This window comes from Triturus cristatus, chromosome 1_1 (assembly GCF_964204655.1).
Source record: "Triturus cristatus chromosome 1_1, aTriCri1.1, whole genome shotgun sequence".
NCBI classification, from domain to species: domain Eukaryota; kingdom Metazoa; phylum Chordata; class Amphibia; order Caudata; family Salamandridae; genus Triturus; species Triturus cristatus.
The window spans coordinates 311,279,359-311,302,694 of NC_140579.1; the positions used below are offsets into that span (position 1 = coordinate 311,279,359).

At 43.9% G+C, this 23,336-nt stretch overlaps 1 pseudogene across 1 annotated transcript in view; it reads left to right on the forward strand.

The window, feature by feature from the left end:
* Window positions 1-22,261, forward strand: part of LOC146870162 (putative ATP-dependent RNA helicase DDX20) — a 552,287-nt pseudogene extending 530,026 nt beyond the window's left edge. Inside the window, exons 11-12 of the transcript XR_014978117.1 lie at window positions 19,908-20,242; window positions 20,815-22,261. The product of XR_014978117.1 is annotated as a putative ATP-dependent RNA helicase DDX20 (transcript). The remainder of the gene's footprint in view (window positions 1-19,907; window positions 20,243-20,814) is intronic.
* The last annotated feature ends 1,075 nt before the right edge of the window (window positions 22,262-23,336 follow it).

Below are 23,336 nucleotides of genomic sequence, written 5' to 3' on the forward strand. Positions count from 1 at the left end.
CAGTGGTGAAGGGAGGGGACGGGGCCTGAGTTAACGTGTGCAAAAACGCCCTGTGGCCTGTTTTAAGAGGTAGTTTTAATCCCCATGCCCTCTTATATACTAGGGGCTTACAGAGGAGGTCATGCTAATCACAGGGGGACCCCAACGCATAATGTTCCCTAGTGTATGTAGGTGTTTTCACTGTATTCTAAGTGTCTTTTAACATAGCACTGGCTCTAGGACTGGTTAGTCAGGCTCAGTTACCACCAGTATCCGTCTGAAAAAGTTGAGGGTACAGGATGATTTTGCAACAAGGCTTCTTTCTGCTCTTCTTTTTGTTCTTTCTGCACGTTATCCTTCTTCCTGCACTTATCTTCGTATTTGAGGACTTCTGTTGCTTCTTTCTGCACTTCTTTTGTTTCTTTCTGTGCATTTTTCTTCTTTCTTCACATGTCCTATCTCTGTAGGCATAGTTAGAAATTAGCATTTAAAAAACCTTTGAAATTCACAGAAAAAACCATAGGTTTCAGGCACGTTATAGTTAGGAATTAGCATTTAAAAAACCTCAGAAATTCACTGAAAAAACCATAGGTTTCAGGGGTGTTATAGTTAGCTGGACTTTTCACTTGTACAAAACCATTGAAATTCCCCCGTTATAGTTAGTTCAGCTAACTATAACTCGGGCGCCCACAATGCACTGCTGATGACGTCACATATTACATCACTCATGACATGGTCAGTGACATCACTCATGACATCACTGATGACATCTCAAATGACATCACTGATGACATCACTGATGACATCATCCTTGTGATAGAGTGGCAGACCTCCTCTCACCCTAATATAACCTTTGATACACACATTCAAAAATAGAGACTAAAATTTTCAAAACAATGGACATACCAATACCAGTTACAACAACCTCTTCAGTAATTCTAAGATCCACATACACATCCACTCATTCACCAACAGTCCTATACAGTCACTCATACATGTACTCACTCATCATATGTACTCATACACCTATACATCCTGTTACACAATGCCACTCATCCATAGAGTTACTCACACACATAGTCACTCATGCTAATAAAGAATCAAACATACATTTACTTGCATATACAGTTATACACACACCACCATACTTACTTCTACGGAAACTTACACATACTTAGTCTTTTAAACAATCACTTATAGAAACACATACTTATTCATACAGGAACTCTTTCAATCTCTCACTCTCACATATACTCACATATATACACCAATAGTCACATATACTAGTTTAAAACATATGTAGTTACTCATAAAGACACTACTGAGACAGTCATTCACTCACTAACACACCCATACACACACTCATCCACCCATACAGTCCTGCACACATGCTGTGTTCAACACATACAAACAGTGAGTCACTCATTCATGCACCTATGCACTACGTAATACCCCCCACCGAACCATGCAGACACTCAGACTGATACTCAAAAAACCAACTAATAACCTATATAGACACCCATGTAGCTACTCACCAACCCATGCAGCCACTTATACACAAAGTGAGAGACTGATACAGATATTTACATATTTAAACATTACTCACTAAGCCATGTATTCACTATGATACACTTAATCAGTCAGTTACACAATCAATTTTTCAAAAACAAATCATCCATTTAGACACTTATATACCCATTTATTCTTCCATCGACCTTGAGATATACATATATAAAACATATTTAATTTTCAGAAAAACACACATTCACTGGATGATGTCATCAGTGATGTCATCAGTGATGTCATTTGAGATGTCATCAGTGATGTCATGAGTGATGTCACTGACCATGTCATGAGTGATGTAATATGTGACGTCATCAGCAGTGCATTGTGGGCGCCCGAGTTATAGTTAGCTGAACTAACTATAACGGGGGAATTTCAATGGTTTTGTACAAGTGAAAAGTCCAGCTAACTATAACACCCCTGAAACCTATGGTTTTTTCAGTGAATTTCTGAGGTTTTTTAAATGCTAATTCCTAACTATAACGTGCCTGAAACCTATGGTTTTTTCTGTGAATATATATATATATATATATATATATATATATATATATATATATATATATATATATATATTCACTGAAAAAATCATAGGTTTCAGGGGTGTTATAGTTAGCTGGACTTTTCACTTGTACAAAACCATTGAAATTCCCCCGTTATAAATAGTTCAGCTAACTATAACTCGCGCGCCCGCAATGCACTGCTGATGACGTCACATATTACATCACTCATGACATGGTCAGTGTCATCACTCATGACATCACTGATGTCATCTCAAATGACATCACTGATGACATCACTGATGACATCATCCAGTGAATGTGTGTTTTTCTGAAAATTAAATATGTTTTATATATGTATATCTCAAGGTCGATGGAAGAATAAATGGGTATATAAGTGTCTAAATGGATTTGTTTTTGAAAAATTGATTGTGTAACTGACTGATTAAGTGTATCATAGTGAATACATGGCTTAGTGAGTAATGTTTAAATATGTAAATATCTGTATCAGTCTCTCACTTTGTGTATAAGTGGCTGCATGGGTTGGTGAGTAGCTACATGGGTGTCTATATAGGTTATTAGTTGGTTTTTTGAGTATCAGTCTGAGTGTCTGCATGGTTCGGTGGGGGGTATTACGTAGTGCATAGGTGCATGAATGAGTGACTCACTGTTTGTATGTGTTGAAGACAGCATGTGTGCAGGACTGTATGGGTGGATGAGTGTGTGTATGGGTGTGTTAGTGAGTGAATGACTGTCTCAATAGTGTCTTCATGAGTAACTACATATGTTTTAAACTAGTATATGTGACTATTGGTGTATATAAGTGAGTATATGTGAGAGTGAGAGATTGAAAGAGTTCCTGTATGAATAAGTATGTGTTTCTATAAGTGATTGTTTAAAAGACTAAGTATGTGTAAGTTTCCGTAGAAGTAAGTGTGGTGGTGTGTGTATAACTGTATATGCAAGTAAATGTATGTTTGATTCTTTATTAGCATGAGTGACTATGTGTGTGAGTAACTCTATGGATGAGTGGCATTGTGTAACAGGATGTATAGGTGTATGAGTACATATGATGAGTGAGTACATGTATGAGTGACTGTATAGGACTGTGGGTGAATGAGTGGATGTGGATCTTAGAATTACTGAAGAGGTTGTTGTAACTTATATTGGTATGTCCATTGTTTTGAAAATTGTAGTCTCTATTTTTGAATATGTGTATCAAAGGTTATATTAGGGTGAGAGGAGGTCTGCCACTCTATCACAAGGATGATGTCATCAGTGAGGTCATCAGTGATGTCATTTGAGATGTCATCAGTGATGTCATGAGTGATGTCACTGACCATGTCATGAGTGATGTAATATGTGACGTCATCAGCAGTGCATTGCGGGCGCGCGAGTTATAGTTAGCTGAACTAACTATAACGGGGGAATTTCAATGGTTTTGTACAAGTGAAAAGTCCAGCTAACTATAACACCCCTGAAACCTATGGTTTTTTCAGTGAATTTCTGAGGTTTTTTAAATGCTAATTTCTAACTATGCCTACAGAGATAGGACATGTGAAGAAAGAAGAAAAAATGCACAGAAAGAAAAAAAAGAAGTGCAGAAAGAAGCAACAGAAGTCCTCAAAGACAACGAAAAGTGCAGGAAGAAGGATAACGTGCAGAAAGAACAAAAAGAAGAGCTGAAAGAAGCCTTGTTGCAAAATCATCCTGTACCCTCAACTTTTTCAGACGGATACTGGTGGTAACTGAGTCTGACTAACCATTCTAGAGCCAGTGCTATGTTAAAAGACACTTAGAATACAGTGAAAACACCTACATACACTAGAGAACATTATGCGTTGGGGTCCCCCTGTGATTAGCATGACCTCCTCTGTAAGCCCCTAGTATATAATAGGGCAGGGGGATTAAAACTACCTCTTAAAACAGGCCACAGGGCGTTTTTGCACACGTTAACTCAGGCCCCGTCCCCTCCCTTCACCACTGTGTAAACACGCCCCGTGCCCGTTTTTAGTTGGGAGATTAAGTTCATTTGAATCCTGAGAGTCCCTAGGGTCCAACTAGCCCACTAGGTACCTCCAGTAAGTGCCACAGAGCTGCGTTGCAGAGAGGTGTAAAAAGTGGCACGGCCTGGACCACCTCTCTGCAATGCAGCTCAGTGGCGCTTACTGGAAGCACTTGGTGGGCTAGTTAGCCCCCAGGGGCCCTCAGTATTGAAGGGAAATTATATCCCCAATTTAAAACGTGCCATAGTGCGTGTTTGCACACGTCACCTCAGGCCCCGTACCCTCCCTTCACCACTGTGTAAACGCGCCCTGTGGCTGTTCTAAGTTGAGAGATTAAGTCCCCTTGAATCCTAAGGGTCCCTAGGGTCAAACTAGACCACTAGGTACCTCTAGTAAGCGCCACAGAGCTGCGTTGCAGAGAGGTGTAAAAAGGGGCTTGGCCTCAGAACACCTGTCTGCAGCGCAGCTCCCTGGCGCATACTGGATATGCCTGTTGGGCTAGTTGGCCCTCAGGGACCCTCAGTATTGAAGAGGAATTAATTCCCCAATTTACAACTCGCCAGGGGGCGCGTTTGCAGAGTACTGCAAGGAGGGGGCGTGGCATCCGGCACGATGCCAGTCTTTTATTTATTTTAATTTTTTAAGAAGGGGGGCTGTGTGGTTCCCCTTCTGATTCTAATTTATTGGCCCTGATGACCCCATCTCCCAGGGCCTGTCTCCTAATTATATTTTTTTGACCCCAATCCCCCAGGACCGGCCACTGCTTTTTATTATTTTTTAAAAATATATATTTATAGACACACTTAGGACATGCTGGACAAACCGTACGTACCTATCACCATGACGATTTGCGTGATATTCATTAAAAGGCGACTATGCATACAATGAATCCACGTGGAATGTATTTACACCACTAGTGAAGCTCTGACATGTCTGATGCCCTACCGTGCCTAATCCCGGTAGACACCCTTGTCGTTTATTTATACAAACATGGGTAGCTATTGATGGGCACATTTAATACACATGCACACCAAGCCATTCAAAGGGGATTCAACAAAAATTCGACCAAAACTATGCAAGAAACCCCCCTCACGGTTAATAAAACACACATCCACTGCCGGATGTGTAATACTTTTTATTTTACTCTTTGGAAAGGGGACGAACATCACTTGAGAGTCACAGCGCGCTCCTGGCTGAGCCCAATGCTGTGTTACACCCACCATTGCCTGCTGAGTGCCACACACCTCTGTGTTGTATTCCACTAGCTAGTGCATATGCTATGACACTCTCTAGCCCATGTGCACTGTAACACCACCCCGTGAATATGTCATGCCACACTTGTCTTCGCACGGGTTATATTGCCCCATCTAACGTGCCTTCCTCGATGCCTATGTTATAACGCACAGTGCTATGCCATACATATTACAATCTGGGATCCATATCTTTGTCACAGTGCATATGCAACGTTACACTCCCCAGCACATATTTTATATTACAACTTTAGAGACTAGTTAGGTTACACAACACTGCCCTGTGCATATTACACTCCAAGGCGCATATCACGCGCTAGTGCCTGTGCTATCTTGTGCTCTCCAATGAATCTGTCATTGCGCACAATGTATTGCATATTATATTTCACGCCCGGTTCATCTTATATCACACTTTTTGGTGCATAGTTTATACCATACACTATATCTAGTTTTCATTTTCAATCATGCTCTCAGGACTATGTTCTATATAACACTGTGTTCACCTACCCTTTTCACGGGCATTACATTTTGCGATAGGGGGTGGAGGGTCAGGGGGTGTTTCTGCCAAGTGAGCCCGGAGTCACAGTCACAAACGTCCTCTTCTTCCTGAATAAAAGTGAGATTATGCTGCATACTTGTTCATATTTTAAGTATTTCGCGCAGACACACGTTTTAAAAACAATAAAGTTCCTAATACCCGCCTTCTCTGAACAGTTAGCTTGCTGCCCCATCCCCCTCCTCCCTATCCTCTGTTGTGTGAATCCATGGACTAGCCCCCTCCCTCCTGCCATGCATGGTCTGATGTGCTGCCACTGCCCTCAATTTAGTATGATGTACCAGTCCACTCCTCCTGCCCTCCATTGCCCAATTCTATGCCCCATCATTGACCTCCTGCTTAAACTCTGTGCTTAGCTTGCTGCCCCTATTCTCTTTCCCCCTGCCCTCCGATGTCTTTGTGCATGCCCCTGCTCCATCCTTTTTGCCCACCATGTTCCATAGACCTGCCACTCCTATCTACTCTGAGTGTTCTGTTGAGCTGCCACTCCCCTCCCACCTGCCTAGCATTGTCAGATGACTGTAACCTGTCCCTGCCCCCTCCACCCTGCCTGTCCACATGCCATGCCCCTATCCTCTTCCTCCTGTCCTACATGGTCCATTGTACTGCCACACCCTTCTGCCCTCCCTGGTCTGTTGTGCTGCAACTGCTCCTCCTGCCTGCCCTGTGTGGTCTGTTGTGAGGCCCCTTCCCCTGAACTTTCTTGTCTGTGCACAGGTCCTGACCCTCCCTTCTATCCTCCATCGTCCTTTGTGCATGCCCCTGCACCCTCCTTCTTGCCCATCAAAGCCATTGTGCTGCCACTAACCCTCCCACTTGCCATGCATGGTCTTCTGTGCTGCCATGGCCCCTCCCACCTTCCCTGTGTGGTCAGTTAGCTGCCCCTGACCCCCTCCCACCTTCCCTCCATGGTCTGTGTGTATGCCATCACAGTCTCACTGTTGCTCTTCATGGTGTGTTTTGCTTCTAGTGCCCATCCTGCCTGACCTCCATGGCTATCTTGCTGCTCCTGCCCTGCCCCCTTGCCCCCAGCCCTCTGTTTACATGTGCAGACCCCCTACTCCCTCCCTCCTGGCTTGTCTGTTCCATTGTAATGCCCCTGATCCGTCCCTCCTGCCCTTTATGGTCTGTTATGCTGCAGCTTTCTCTCCTGTCTGTCCATTACGGTCAGCTAGCTACCATTGCCTCTTGCCCCTCTGTTCTCTGTTGTCCATGTGCATGGTCCTGTCCCCTCCGTCTTGCTTTCTATGGATTGTTGTGCTGCACTTCCGTCCTGCTTACGCTGTGTGGTGTATTGTGCTGCTGCAAACCCTGATGCCTGCCCTGTAGGGTCAGTTTGGTGCAACTCTCCATGTCCCTCCGGTGCTCTGTTATCCAAGTCCATGTCCCTACCCCATTTCCTTCCATGATCCAATGTACCATACTTGCGAACATTTTGAACTTGGTAAGAGGGAGATTCTGTCATTGGGCTATACTTGGGCTACATCTGGGTGATATTTGGGCTACATTTGGGCTCTTTTGTCTCTGGTGGCCATCTTGGGAGACTTATTTGTTATGAAGTTTCCTAATTTCCTCATTTACTGCAGTCTCCTCAGCAGGAAATACTTTCAGTTTTTTACTTTGATTCCATCAAGAAGGCATTCAGATGTGTCACACATTTGCCATAAATTCAGAATGTTAGCACTCTTTTTGCTCATTAGATCACTGTAGTAAAGCTACTGCTCACCAGGGAAAACTGCTGCTGGTATTGAAAGTGCATGTTTCAGTCTGCATGTCAGAATTTTTTAATGAAATAGAAGAGGATTTGAGAAGTCACTCAAAATGTGCCCTAATTTTTCTTTCTGCAGCACTAATCATACTTTTTATGGAAAAATGAACCCCTCATTTTGTTCCTTTTTAAATTAAATATTTTAAGAGTTACCACTTTAATCCAAGCAAGATGGCTTCAGGTGTGCCATACGTTTATCATAAGTAGGACTGTTAGCGCTCTAGTTGTTCTTTGGAACACTCTGGGAAGCTGCAGTAGAACACAAAGGAATCAACTGACAGTCTCTGCCCTTGTTGGATGTACATGTTTTACTGAGAATGTCAGACTTCATTCTCACATGACTGAGAAAGATAATGTGAATTTACAGAAAATAAGCTCTCAGTTTAGCTTATAGATCACCTTCCAAACCTCTGTGGGAAAAGCATGAGAAAATATTTTTCTCTCAATCATGATATCCCAGCAGAAGGCTTTTTCACATGGTGAAATCACCTTAGAACATACCACAATTCCTAAAATGAGTATGGTACCATCAACAAATGATTTATAATGTAACTAAAGTCTTAAAACCTTCTATTAACTGCAATGCTTTTTAATGAGGTGCTATCATGTATATTGGTCCCAAGATGGCTGCCGCCCATAATATATATATGATTTTACTTTTGATTTTCTCAGGAACTACTGAACAGATTGACACCAGACCTGCAAAAGGCACTTCCCTGACCTGAGGACTACCTCTCTGCCAAATTTCAACTAATTCTGTTCAGCCGTTCGGGCTGTACCTTCGACTAAAGGTCCTATGGAAAAATGCATGGGGAAAACGCGTTTTGGGACCCCCCTTTTTTCTCGGCCCCCGCTTGACGAAGTACCCCGAGGGTAGGAGCGGAGCGGAGCGCCCTACCTATTTTGAATTTTGTGAGGATTCGTCAACCGGCGCCAAAGTTATTCCAAATAGAATGTTGCGGATTTCCTATGGAAACACGGTCCTAACTATAACTATCTACTGGCGACCGCCAGTAGATAATATATATATATATATATATATATATATATATATATATATATAGTGTATGTATATATATATATTGTGTATGTATGTATATAGTTATATATTGTGTATGTATGTATATAGATACATTTAGGTCCTTTGGATTAGCCCTTCTCTGCCATTGGTTTGGCTGAGTGCCATTTACACTATGCTTCCACTCATGATTGCTTATCTTATTGCATGGGGGATTGGTTCACACTACATCAGTGGCTCTCTTGTGCTGTGAATAATGGCATTTTCTGATTATATATGCACATACAATGGAAAATAAGTGTGCTTCAGCTATATGACTGTTTGGTCAGTCTTTTAGTTTTCAATTTCCTCCTCTAATAGTTTATTTTAACTTCCCCAGGAAGTGGTAAATAAGGGCCTTTTGCTTGGAGCTCATTTCACCTGCAGTGTGCTGCATACTGAAAGACCACTCTGTCTAAACAAAATGATATTATGGAATGCTATTGGCCCCAGTGTATTGTTGTTTTATCATTCCGTGACAATACCACTGCAAGATAGACACCCGCTGCTATGTGTAGTTTCATTATTGCAAGCATATTTCTGCTTTGTTCAGATAGCAGTATGTTTTCTTTGTCTTGAATATGTTTTTGAGTTTGTGTTTGTTTTACTGTGGGTGTGTCAAAGCGTGAATGGAAGAACAAGTCACTGGATGGATACATTAGTGCAAACACCGGCGACAGAGCTCACATATGAGTCCCTAATCCCTTCAGTGACAAAAAAGGCACTTTAATTCATAATTATTATTATTATTATTATTATTATTATTATTTGGAGTTTTGTATCGCGCACGGTTACCCTTGGGCATCCCAGCGCTATCCATAGATCAGACCACCACCCAACGCGTGGCCCTTTAGACCGGAAACAGATGAGTTTTTAATAGTTTGCGGAAGCGCAGAGTATTGCTCTCTGCCCGCAGGCTAAGTGGTAGCGAGTTCCAGGCGGAAGCCGTATTCACTGAAAACCTTCTCCCTCCAGTGCGGGCCCGCCTTACCCTAAAAGACTGGAGGAGAAATTTGTGATCCGAGCGAAGAGCCCTTGCTGCCTTATAGGGTTGGATCATGTTCCTGAGGATCGCTGGACCCTTCCCCTGCAGACTCTTCTGTGCCATGCAGAGTGCTTTAAAGGTTACTCTTTCCCGCACCGGGAGCCAGTGCAGCGCCTTCAGTGCTGGTTTGGCAGACTGTCTTCTAGGAACATTAGTCAGCAGTCTGGCCGCCGCATTTTGCACCTGCTGCAATTTCTTAAATGTGGATTCCGGCGCGCCCAAGAAAAGTGCATTACTGTAGTCCAGCCTCGAAATGATGAGCCCCTGTATGAGCAACTTACGGGAGGTCTCAGGAAGGAGTGACAGAATCCTGCGGGCTGACCGGAGCATACCGAAACATACACCGGCGGTCCTTTTGGCATGTGTTCTGAACGTCAGGTCCTGCTCCAGCCACACCCCCAGGCTCTTAATCTCCTTCTTCGGGCTGGGAGGAGCACCCATACACTCGGGCCAACTACTGGGGGACAGGGCGAAGGAGGATTGACCCAAGATCATGAGCTCGGTCTTAGAGCCGTTCAGTTTAAGGGATGAATTACACATCCACCCAAACACTTCCTCCAGACAGGAATGAAGCGCCACTGGTTCTTTCTCTAGCTGAGAGAGCCCCACCACCATCTGTGTATCATCCGTGTAGCTAATGATGTTAAAGCCAAACGGAGACACCACATCCTCCAGGGGGGCCATATAGACGTTAAATAATGTAGGGCTCAACGACGAGCCCTGGGGAACCCCACACTGGAGGGCGAAGGGGGGAGACTTCTCATTTCCTTCCCATACTTCAAATGACCGACCTTCTAAAAAGGAGGCAAGCCATCCCAGAGCCATCCCAGTGACACCCAACCCATCCAGTCGCTGGAGTAATACCTGATGATTCACGGTATCAAAAGCCGCACTCAGGTCCAGGAGGATCACTGCCATTGACCCTCCTGAATCCAGAATGCATCTGGTTTCCTCCACCACGGCCAGAAGGGCGGTGTCTGTGCCCTGCCCAGGACGGAATCCCATCTGGGATTCCCGTAGCAGGCCGTTGGTCTCCAAAAAATCCGAAAGTTGGTAGTTGACCAATCTTTCGGCCACCTTGCTCACCCCTGGGAGCAGGGAGATCGGCCTAAAATTAGCCAGGTCCGTGGGGTCTAGGCTCGGCTTCTTCAGGAGGACCTTCACGACCGCTCCTTTCCATTCAGGTGGCACCACCCCCTGTGATAATGATAGGTTAATCAGCTCGGTCACTGGAGCCACGATGGTCGACGCAACCTGTTTTAAATATCGCATCGGGACAGGGTCCTTGGGAGAGCCACTCTTCAATTTCCCGAGCACACTCAACACCTCCATAGTAGTCACTGGGCCAAAAAGATCCAGCTCAGCTGCTCCTATCCTTTGTTGAGCAATTGGCTCTGCCACTGCAGTTGGCTGAGGGAGTGAGCGTAGGATGGTCTCAATTTTGGAGTTGAAATAAGTAGCCAACTCCAGACATTTCCCTTGGGGGTTGTCATGAATAACTGGTGGGTCGGGGGTTTTTAACAACTCTTTCATTACTTTAAAGGATTCTCTCGAGGAACTAGTGGCTTTACAAATTCTGTCATTGAAATAGTTGATTTTAGCCTGTCTTATCGCGTACTTGTATGATCTCATAGCTGAGCGATAATTGTTCTTACTAGTTATCCCCCAATCCTTCCTCCACCCCCGTTCCAACCTTTTACAGCTCTTTCTCAGTGCCCTCAGCTCCAGAGAGTACCATGGGGCCGATCCCACTCTCTTATCCCTGATGAGCATCTTTTTCTTTGGGAGAATGGCATTTAAGGAACTACTCAGCCAGGTCTGCAGGCGGGCGTCTGCATCCACCGGGTCAGAGACCCCTTGGGGGCATGTTGACTTCAACTGGGTCACCCATTTATCCAGAGGGAGCCTCGACCAAGCTCTATCCATCCTAAATGTCCTAGAAGCGGGAAGATCCCAATCTGCAGGGGCCCAACTGACTAGGACCAAAAAGTGGTCTGTCCACGGTAGGGCAAGAGGAGGTAGGGCGGTAAGATGCTCCATATTTGAGAAAATAGGGTCTAGCAGGTGACCCTTTTCATGGGTCGCACCTGAGTTAATTAGTCTCATCTGCATAGTGCTGAGGTCACCTTGCAAGTCAGTGGCCGTGCAAATCCATTGAGTCCTCAAAGTGGAGGTTCAGGTCTCCCAAAACAACAAAGTTTGTGGTGGAGGACGCTAGGCAGGTGACAGATTCCATTAATGAATCGATGAAGCCGGCCACTGGCCCAGGGGGCCGATAAACAAGGAGACCTGCGATGGCGACCGTGGGAGACAGCCGGAGGGAAAATTGACAGCTTTCGCAGTCCTTAACCCCGGCCTCCTGCGCTTTGCAACTGAGCGTATCCCTATACAGAATAGCCATACCCCCTCCCCGACCTGTGGATCTGTCGAGGTGGAAAATCACAAATCCCGGCGGGAGGGCGAGGATCATATCTGGGCCAGATGTAGGCGTGATCCATGTCTCTGTTAAAAATAAGACATCAAGATCATGGTTCAGAATTAGTGAATTAATTTCTGTAGAGTGACAAGGAAGTGACCTGCAATTCAGCAGACCAAATTCTAATTTTTTTATAGGCCGATGGACCCCACGCCCTGGGTGGCATACCTTACAATTTACAAAGGGTTGCCCATCTCTCACACTGAGCCCACATACATTCGATTTAGGGGGTCGCAATAACAGGAGATCCGTCGTGGTATACCTGAAGCAGCTACCCTGCGCAGATGTACCAATAGCGTATGGCAGGGGACTTGATTCTAACCTAGAGCGCTGAGCCCGGAAGTGACGTGGGAGCGCTTCCGACCCACACCCAAGATGGCGGTCGGGGGTAGGAGAGTGAGAAAAACACCAAAATGGTGAGTTTAGTGCAATCAATTTTTAAAGTGCAGGCAATGCGGTCGTTTTGGGGAGGCAGAGGCGGTACAAATACAATTTACACACTTATTTAAAAAAATACAATACAACAGGCAATATTCGGTTAAAAGGCTAAATGAAGATAGCCACGAACACTGTAACGTTCTAGCAGGCGCGTTAAGATAAAAGTCTCATCTACTGACCAGCCGGACACCAACTAGATCCTTAAATGTAGTTTGCCTAGGGACCTGATTCTAACCTAGAGCGCTGAGCCCGGAAGCGACGTGGGAGCGCTTCCGACCCACACCCAAGATGGCGGTCGGGGGTAGGAGAGTGAGAAAAACACCAAAATGGTGAGTTTAGTGCAATCAATTTTTAAAGTGCAGGCAATGCAGTCGTTTTGGGGAGGCAGAGGCGGTACAAATACAATTTACACACTTATTTAAAAAAATACAATACAACAGGCAATATTCGGTTAAAAGGCTAAATGAAGATAGCCACGAACACTGTAACGTTCTAGCAGGCGCGTTAAGATAAAAGTCTCATCTACTGACCAGCCGGACACCAACTAGGTCCTTAAATGTAGTTTGCCTGGGGACCTGATTCTAACCTAGAGCGCTGAGCCCGGAAGCGACGTGGGAGCGCTTCCGACCCACACCCAAGATGGCGGTCGGGGGTAGGAGAGTGAGAAAAACACCAAAATGGTGAGTTTAGTGCAATCAATTTTTAAAGTGCAGGCAATGCAGTCGTTTTGGGGAGGCAGAGGCGGTACAAATACAATTTACACACTTATTTAAAAAAATACAATACAACAGGCAATATTCGGTTAAAAGGCTAAATGAAGATAGCCACGAACACTGTAACGTTCTAGCAGGCGCGTTAAGATAAAAGTCTCATCTACTGACCAGCCGGACACCAACTAGGTCCTTAAATGTAGTTTGCCTGGGGACCTGATTCTAACCTAGAGCGCTGAGCCCGGAAGCGACGTGGGAGCGCTTCCGACCCACACCCAAGATGGCGGTCGGGGGTAGGAGAGTGAGAAAAACACCAAAATGGTGAGTTTAGTGCAATCAATTTTTAAAGTGCAGGCAATGCAGTCGTTTTGGGGAGGCAGAGGCGGTACAAATACAATTTACACACTTATTTAAAAAAATACAATACAACAGGCAATTTTCGGTTAAAAGGCTAAATGAAGATAGCCACGAACACTGTAACGTTCTAGCAGGCGCGTTAAGATAAAAGTCTCATCTACTGACCATAAGCCAAACCCATTGGCATTGCCAGTGCTTGTTTTTATACAGGCTCCGTCTTTCCATTGCTTAGACTGCTTTGCTCATGGGTGTATCTCTTGATTGATGGGTAGTTATGTGAAAGTGAGGGTAAGGTTGCCCAATTCAGTTTCACCCTACCCTGGTCCCAGACATGAAGTGAGAGTTGAGTGATGGAAGATTTGAAAGGCATATCCGTTCTAATACAATTTGGTAACCGGAGTGACAGGTTTACTATTTTGTAGTTCATTCATCACCATGTGCATTCAGTTTTATGCATATTCCTTCAATGGAGCAGCAATACAATTTGTGATTACTATTCCTATTGAAGTTTGAATAGCAACTGTGACAGTGGTAACCTATCTCATGCTTATTTGTATTTTTAGAGCTAGGACTAGAGACCGCTATGTTAAATTTTGGCTATCAAGCATCGGTAGTTTGCTACACCCATTTGTTTATACTGATGACCAAAGCAGATATGTGTCGGTATCCACTTCAACAAGTTGAAGTTGACATGGATGAAAGCTTTCTTTCTGTTTGTCAATCGATAGAATTATGGCAATATTTTTTGCCATGTAGTCTGGAACAGTTTTGTTTTCTTTCTACACCTGTATCTTCCAGATAAAGCCCGGTTAGTCAGGGATAAGCAAATGGCCTCTGTATGCGTTGCCATGGTTTTTGTGAAAATCGGTATGGCCAGAAATCCACAGTGCAATACTCCTATGCCATCATGTTCCTGAATTAATCAGTTCTGTCCCACCTGGCCTTTTTTGCTTCTTTTTTTTGTTAAGGAGACTCGTGTAACAACCCCCTGCAAGATATTTCACCGATCCGGATGCAGGCTCTGTTAGAGTTGGAAACTTCGTGTATACCTCCTTTCATGAAGGGAGGTTATCGTGCCCGGTGGGTAATGACAGTTGGTGGCACCAACTAAAGATCGAGCTAAGGAAGGGTATGACCAATTGCTCTGTTAATAGCTCTTTGTCCATCTCCTGTGTTCAGTGTGGCAGCCTGGCATCAGACAATGTGAGTCTGCTTAACCAACAGGCTTGAACGGTCTGGCACCTGTATGGAGTGAACTTGGAGTGAACTTACATCTTGTGCGAGTATTGCAACTTGTTCCCCTAACCAGATATTGTTTTTTCCCATAACCAGGTATCCTGTGAAACTACAAATATGATGTCATGATTTGCCACCATAGAACCTGACTGTATATAGTAGAAAGTGCTCTTGAAATCTGTTACCTGTGTTAAATTTTTTAATGCAGCTCATGATATGAGTAGTTGGTTGGCCTGCCACCAACTACGTCAATGTTAGGATATATGCTGGTGTATATGACCAGAATATCCGTTCACCTTTTACGTAAGAGAAACGACATGCTCCACAAAGGAAGGATGGAACAAGAGGTAGGACTGTTGTTGCTGCCCTCCTTTGGAGTCGGAAGTAAACTCTAACAAGCATTGGCATAGCCAATAGGTCTCGCTTTTGGGACCTTATTAGTATTTAGTTATGCAGCACAATATCCTTGGTGCAACAACATCAACTGTTGCATGGCTAAACACTTATAAGGTCCCAAAGGCGAGACCTATTGGTTATGCCAATGCTTGTTAATTCTTAGTTCTAATCTGGAAGAAGAGATACCATTTTTTTTCGCTTTTAGAGGTGTCCCAGCATTCGACTGCTAACACACTATCTCAAGAAAATTTGCAGTACAATTTGTCTTGCAAATCCAAAAAAAATGCTTGGAGAAACAGTGTTTGTTCATATTTGTCTGAGGCGGTGACTTCACTGGTACCGGAAAGCATTTGGCTGCAACAACTAATGGAGCAGTATCATGCTCGACATTTGCACCTTGAAATAAAATTATCCTCCGACACTCATTAATGATTATGATAGATTGCATAAGAAGATCGCTGACCCTAAAAAAAAAACAGTAATGGAAAAAATAAGGTAAGTGCAGTCTGTATTTGTGCGTGTGTGTAAAAGGATGTGTGTGAAACAATGTTTATCTGTGAATGAATTCTTTTGTTCCTGTTAGGATTGTGACATTGAGGTGCAGATCTGTAAAAACTGACCCAAATGTTATGCAGCACTTGAAATTCATTCATGACATTTAGGAAATGGAATGACTGTTTACGGGACCGGAAGTGCAATTCTTCAAAGTGTACAGAAAGCTTCCCTGGCCATTTGTATGCGCCTGCCTGAATGACTTAGGTGAATGACAGTGGATGACAGAAACTCGGCCCGTGACTGAGGCCCAGGCTGGGGCATTTGGACAGAATGAAGTGCTTCTATAGGTCCTCGCACCAAAGCGTCATGCAGGTCCAGGAAAGATATGCTAATGGTGACAAAGTGCCCCCAACAAAGGGGTCAACCTTGCCCGACTCTCCGTGTAAACGGTTTAGTTTTCTATAAATGTGCGAGATTGTCTCCAATATGAGACAAAATCACAAGCTGGGTGAGTGAGATTCAGCGCTCATTGGTGACGAGGATATTCTATTGTCGCACTAGCTTTTCTATTACAGCTACACAACATTCTTTGACACTATCACCCCGCAAAAAAGGGGCAAGCAGACACACAGCCAGCAATCCCAGCAGGGTGGGTGTTGATGCAAACAATAGATTTTGACTTGTGTGGTAAACTTTTCCCCCTCACAACCAAGTCTAGCGCGTGTTTTAAACAGACAAACAGTTCACGAGCAGCAAATAAACAATAAGAGGCGAGGGGCTATTCATCCACCAGGAGAGCTTCAACATCTGCTGAGTGATACACAATCACTGTTCTTGAACCAGGTCTACTCTTGTGGCCTTTTCAGTGCACCAGCAATCGGGGAATACTAAAATTAGCATAAGGTGTGATTAATAAGGGGTGTGCAGAATAAGAGCAAACACCCTAACAACCTAAGGGGGAGATGTCCATGCACCATTAAAGCCAACAAGAAAGGCAGGTAAGCCCTGAGAAGGGGCTGCGAGGCCAGTGCGTCTTCTCGTGCATACCAATGGCTGTGTCACTTATTGCCAGACAAGATTTATGAGTCCATGCGCGTGGGCTGTAAACAGAGCCCAGGAACAGAAAGCCTGTGCTCCTCGCGCACAGCTCGGTGGCACCTCATGAAAGGGGGACCCGGGGCTGCGTGGGAGGGATTGGGGGCAAAAATCCACCCATATGCGCTTTCCTACAAACAGACCTCTGAAGAAAAGACGTCCTGGTTAATGATAAACCGCCCTCTTTCAAATCTGCTGATCCCAGCTCCTCGGCGCTGTGCAGCCTCAAACCCCAAGATGAGAGGGAGCGCAGCAAAGAAGGAGAGCAAGCGCTATATGCATTTACAATCACTTCTAAATAAATAAATACGCCTTTCCCTATGCTCCTTTCACACCACAGGCTCTGGTTTAAAAGTGTCTGATCATGCACCAAAAAAAGGGGGCAAAGGCACCTTGCCCCAATGCTGCATGCATCCTTCTGGAGTACTCATTGCAGCAATCCGCTGAGTGAACAAGGCAGAGAGATAGATAGGTGGGGGGATGGCGCCGGTGCCGAGCTTTAAGCAGCAACGTACTTTCCCAGATGGACTCTTTAAAACGCCAGTAGTAACAGCGCGGGACCATATGGTTGCATCTGCTCCATTCAGTGGTTGCTTCCTCTGACTGTTCTGTTACAGCTTCATAAAAAATCATGTTTCAGCGGCACAAGCATTGGCAAAGCCAATAGGTTTTGTCTACAAGAGGCCTATCGGCTTTTTCAATGTTTTTATATCCAGGTTGGGCAGCGGCTGCAGCACGATTGAAAGTAAGATATTACACAATGTTCGCTTTGGGACATAAGTTGGCTAGTTTCTTTCATCGCCATGAAAGAAATAAAAACAAACATGCGCGCGCGACTCGCGCTAAAGAAGGAGGCAGCAGGGGGAGGGAAGACAGGAGGGGGCCTGCGCCTGTTTCCCTTGCGGGAACGAGCAGGGGCACCATATTTTTGCAAGTTAATTACAAACATATGGTGTCAATGCTCGCTCCCGCAAGGAAATCGCCAGATGTGCACACGTTGCCATTAAAAGCAATGCAACGCGTGCACGTTTTTGGCTTAAAAGGAGCGTGGATGGCTAAAGGTCTTTCTCCTATGCAGCGCGACCTAAAAATTAAAAAGAAGCCTATTGTTGCTGTGCCTCAAAACGGAACTAGATATAATGCTGCACGTGCTACCAACCCAACTTGAACTAGCATTGAGATGGGAGAAGGGCAGTCAGTGACTTACATGGACGATTTTAGGGCTGGCTTGACAATGCAATTCTCCTTTGACCATTTAACCTACACTACTATTATTCTACAGTTCTTTGCTTCCACAAAAATACATACCCATTGCCATGCCATCTATTTGTAATGCTTCACATTACCATAGAATATTCCTTCATAGCCAGAACTCTTGCTTGCAACTAACCTTGTCTTGTGAGCCTTGCAAGGCAAACCTCGGGCAAGCTTTCTCCTAAATGTCATGTAGCCAATTTTTCATCCCTCCTCCTGGCCTTGTGCCTTTCCCAGTGGTTTTCAGCCCTCTGTGCTGTAGATTTAATAAATGTGTGCAGTTCAGTCCACTTTGGTTCTTTTTCTCAGAAGGTGATGCTAATAATGTATTGGTGTAGCCAACTGGCTGTTCGATCTCATAAATCAAGTAAACGTTGTTGAATGTTTTCTTGGTGCTGTCGTTATTTGGGACTAGGTTATATCCAGCTGCTGTGGCCTTCTTTGTACCAACTGCTAATATTCACAAGTATCTTGCCTTCTCTCGACACCCATGTTCTGTGTCCTGTTCTGGTTCTGTGCAGTTCGGCTGGTCTTTGCATCCCCGTTGTCCGGCTCCGAGTGGCTCGTGTAGGTTTCGTCGTTGTGTAAAATGGCAGATGTGAGCAGTATTTGCCATGTACTCTTTGGGCTGCTTAGTCTGTTAGTCTTTGCTGCCGGTGACCTTTTGTCTGTGTCCAAAAGGCCGATGAGGTCATGAAACCCCTCGCACTGTTATGGCTGTTTCATGTGCTCACCGGCAGCTGTTTTTTTCGATCCATTTTCTTACGACCTATCTATTTCCTTGCAGGTAGATATGGTTTTTCTTAACTTACTTATCAGTTGTTTACCTTTTTTCCTGTTTTTCAGGGATCAAAACACGTTAACTAGATGAACAGGTCAGCGCTGGGATGCTCCTTGAGTTACTACGCGCTTTATAAAACCATTAAATAAATAAAATAAATAAATAACGTGTAACGTCAGTGCCTTTAGCAGCTATAAGGGCGCAGCGTGGGCGATGGGTGTGCTCTGATTCTATTGATCTGTGCACGATGGCCGAGATTCCTAGAAGTGAAGAGCTGCAGGCAGTAGGCGTGTCTGGAGGGAAACCCTCGCTCTCGAGTTGTAGAAATGCCCAACTTTCCGAGAACGTGGACTCTAAAATTCTCACCCTTTCACCGTAATTATTTTATACAAAAACTACTTTCCAAGTTGATTATCTTTGCAGACAGTTCAGTGGAGTTTGATAGAGGTGTTTCCTTTTCAGGAGCATGTCATGCGTTCTTGATATGAAATTGCACCGATCCTTTAGGTGACCTCTTTTATCTAGTGCTTTGGGTTTTATGCACCCATAAGCCATGACTAACCACTGAAATGCCCTTGGCTGCGAGTTTTATTAGACTACATATTTTTGTTAATCAAACAATACGTTTTTTTACATCCAAATCTTATGTTCTTCCAATATACCATACAGGAGGTAACATACTGAATTTCTAACTATCAATGTTTTCCTCAGGCGCCGGTGCTTGTAGTTACACTTTATGCATTACACGTATGGTTTTGCAAGTGTACACGAAAAGCACTGTATGCCAAGTATGCCATGTCTGGATAAATGTGCTTTGACACACGTTTTGTTAACTCTGCATGATACGGTTCTAGTGTTTCTTCAGCCCATATTTTGTTTTCCAATTCTAGTTGTCTAGAGTGTTGGCGATAACACATATGTTGACTGAGACACATGTTTGTTTTTCAGAGCCTATCACAGCTGATCTAATGGAAGATTCTCCCAAGTGGGATGTTGAAGTGACACCCTTCAAGCGAGCGAATCCATTGCCGAAGACTGATGTTTTGCCCGCTGAAGCTATGACTGTCACCAGCAAGAGGACGGATCCACAGAGGCTCTTGAAACCCAAACTGGTTTAACTTTTAAATCCATTAAATCAAATTTCAAGAAGGGTCCAAAGCAGAAATATACGCTGAAAGCGACCACAGAGGAGTCAAAACTGAACCCTGATATGAAAGGAACTATAGAGGAATTGCCTACAAAATCAGCTGCAGACGTCCTAGTAGTCTCCTCTCTTAGGAAGACTCTATGGGGCATATCAACAAGGGCTTTATCTCTGCTTTTTTGGCTTTAAAAGCCAAAAAAGCAGAGATAAAACTAGCGCCCTATCAACAACAGGGTGCTAGCACGCAAATTTGCATGTTAGCACCCTTTTACTCTACGCTTCCCCTTGCATCTCTAATGAGATGCAAAGGGGGCGTTCCAGAGTAAAATAATAGGAGAAATGTCGCTAAGCGACATTTCTCCTATTATCAAGAATGTTGCTAACCCTGTTAGAGACAAAAAAAGCAGCGCTAACCGCGGTTAACGCTGCTTTTTTACGTCTGCTAATTTTCAGACTTAGCCATGATATCCTATGGAAGAGGATATCATGGCTAAGTTTGCCTGTCCCTATCAACAAGGTAACGTGAGATTATCGCTGGGTTTCCAGCGATAATCTCACGTTAGCCTGTTAGCGTGTAGATTTTTATCGCTATTGAGATAAGCGTTGCTAATAGCACGCTATCTCAGCGATAAAAATTCACGCTAGCCGGCGATAATTATCCTCACGCTAAGAGCACTGAGCGATAATTATCGCCGGTTGTTGTTGATATGCCCCTAAGTCTTTATGTAGGGAAAGGACGACTGCTTAAGAACTCCTCTGAAGCTGGTGTGGACGAAGAGTCTTTCGATCATTCACGTCCGAAAATACTTTCCTTTGCTTTATTTAAGCACAAGAGTGACCTCACCTTGACTTTTGCTGAATTGGTGGAAGATTACGAGCAGTTCATCAAGGAGAGTTTAGATAAACACGTAGAGATCATCAGGGTTTACACAGGGCCTGGTGAACACGGATACCCTCAGCAGAGCGAGTTTCCTAACACGGAAATGATCGAGGACTATGAAAAGGAAAGAAATGACCACCCTAATCTGGAAAAGGATAACGGCTCTGAAACTGAAAGGACTGACGACCCTGAAACTGAAAGGAATGATGACAGTGAGTGGCCTGGCCACAGTGGCTCCATTGCAAATTCTAGTGTGCGTGCAACATATGGTAGTAAGAGCGAGAACGAGTCCTTCAGCTCCAGCTCCTCATCGGACTATGAGCGCCGTGAGCAGCACCTGAAGAATGAGCCCCTAAACAAAGATGCGCGTGAAACTGAAAAACCACCCATTGATTTTGCAGAGGACGGGAGAGAGTTTCTATCTTCATCAAGCACAGACCATGTCCAACCAAACGGTGCCCCAGTAGCACACGTGGAACATTTCTCCTGTGATTTGCAGGGACAAGCAGAAAACAGACCAATTACAAAATCTAAAGTGTGCCGGCAAAAGCCAGTGAAAGCAAAGGCTAAATGGTCTAAAAGCAGTCAATCTAAGCATCCTCCAAACTATTCTCAGAGAGGCATTCATAAGCATAGGGAGGAAGAGGTTTCAGCTACATTGGAGCCTAGAAACCCCGGCTTCCCGCCATATGAAAGGCAAGCTTATGAAGATTACTGGAGGTCCTATTACCAGGCGTGGCAGGATTACTATTCTGCGGCCTCCAACCCCTACTACAGAAACTTCTGTAAGCGGTCCAGCTGGATGGCTGCTTACCACATGCACTCTGTCTACTTCCAAGAACTGCTAAAGCACTGACGCATCTCTTGCCAGTGTAACATTAATCTTAGGCTACAGTAAAGTTCTGATGCAGATTATGTTTCTGCAAATTAATTTTCTAATATGTTTTTCAGAGTTTGCCTAAAATACAAAGACAAACCTTATTTGGTGAAGTAAACCTCATCAACAGTTAAGGCAATGTAGACTTGACCAATTCAACCTGATTTAGAAAATTCTTACGAATCAAAAGAGGCTAATAGATTTATAATTCGGGTAATCAATGATATATAAACACATGACGCCATTTGCTCATATAGCTTTGCTGAATGATAACAGTGCTCCAGCAGCATACCTGTTTTATACTGTGTGTAATGTTATTGGCTAACATATTACAACTACATGTGCTCAGTTTTGTTTTTTGTTTAATGAAAATACTGAATAATAAAATGAATCTGCTAAAAGGCCATTGTGAGGATTTATGTTGCATGAGATAGCTTTTGAAACCGTTAATGATATACTGTCCCAAGAGCTTATTTTGTAACTCTCAACTAATGTCATATTTTGAGCTACAAGTTATAATCGTGTTTGTAGATGTTATAGGTTATAGATATTTATGCATTTTCCAAACATCATTCAGGGGTGTGGAATTTAATCAAATATCTACTTGTCCATGGGGCAGGTTGTTTCATAAATCTACTTGTCCTGTAACAAAATCCAATTGCCCCTTTGGTGCCATGTAGTGCAGTGACAAATTATGGCAGCAATCTCATTATATAAGAGCTCTGATATAGCCTCTCTGATTATGCCAGGGCTCATATCACAGAAGTGTTTGAATGCTTGCAATCCCCTACATACTGGGGCTGAAGGTAGTGGTAAGCAATAGTTCCAGGGTTAGAATGCCCTTTTGAGTCTGTGCAAACATACTAACTTGCATGGTTTAAGGGTTTTCAACAACTCTTCTCCAATCTTTTCACATACTGAGAAATGTTGGAAATTTACTCCTGACAATGCCAGACGTAAACCTTCTTCCAGTCGCGGAAAAAAGTGGTTGGAGGGAAAGTGAACTTTCAAACACTCAGATTTTCGCATGAGCAAATCTACACATGCATATTTGATCATGCTAAAATGCACAAATATTTTCTAGGAGTACTATTTCTTGTCCTACTTCTGTAAATTTGTGGGAATTCACGAAAGCCATATAGCTGCACTTTTATACCATGGACGCACTTTTGAGACTTTCTTTAGTATTTGGGCCCCTAATGTGGTCTGGCGTTGACCGTGACCTTGTGTATTTATTAAAATTCTCTCTCTCTTTCTCTGTATCGGCTGGCTTCACTGTGAGTGACAGCATTGTGCACTTTCACAAGGAGCATATTGGCACACTAAGTAGTTTTGTTTAGTGCCAGTAACTACTGTGGCAGTGTGTGGTTTTTGAGACCAAAAAACAATTTTTGCTTTTGCCAATGCTTGTTATGATGGTAAGGGCCTGGCATCTCCCACGCCAATAAGGATTTACAAAAACCATGAAAAAACAAG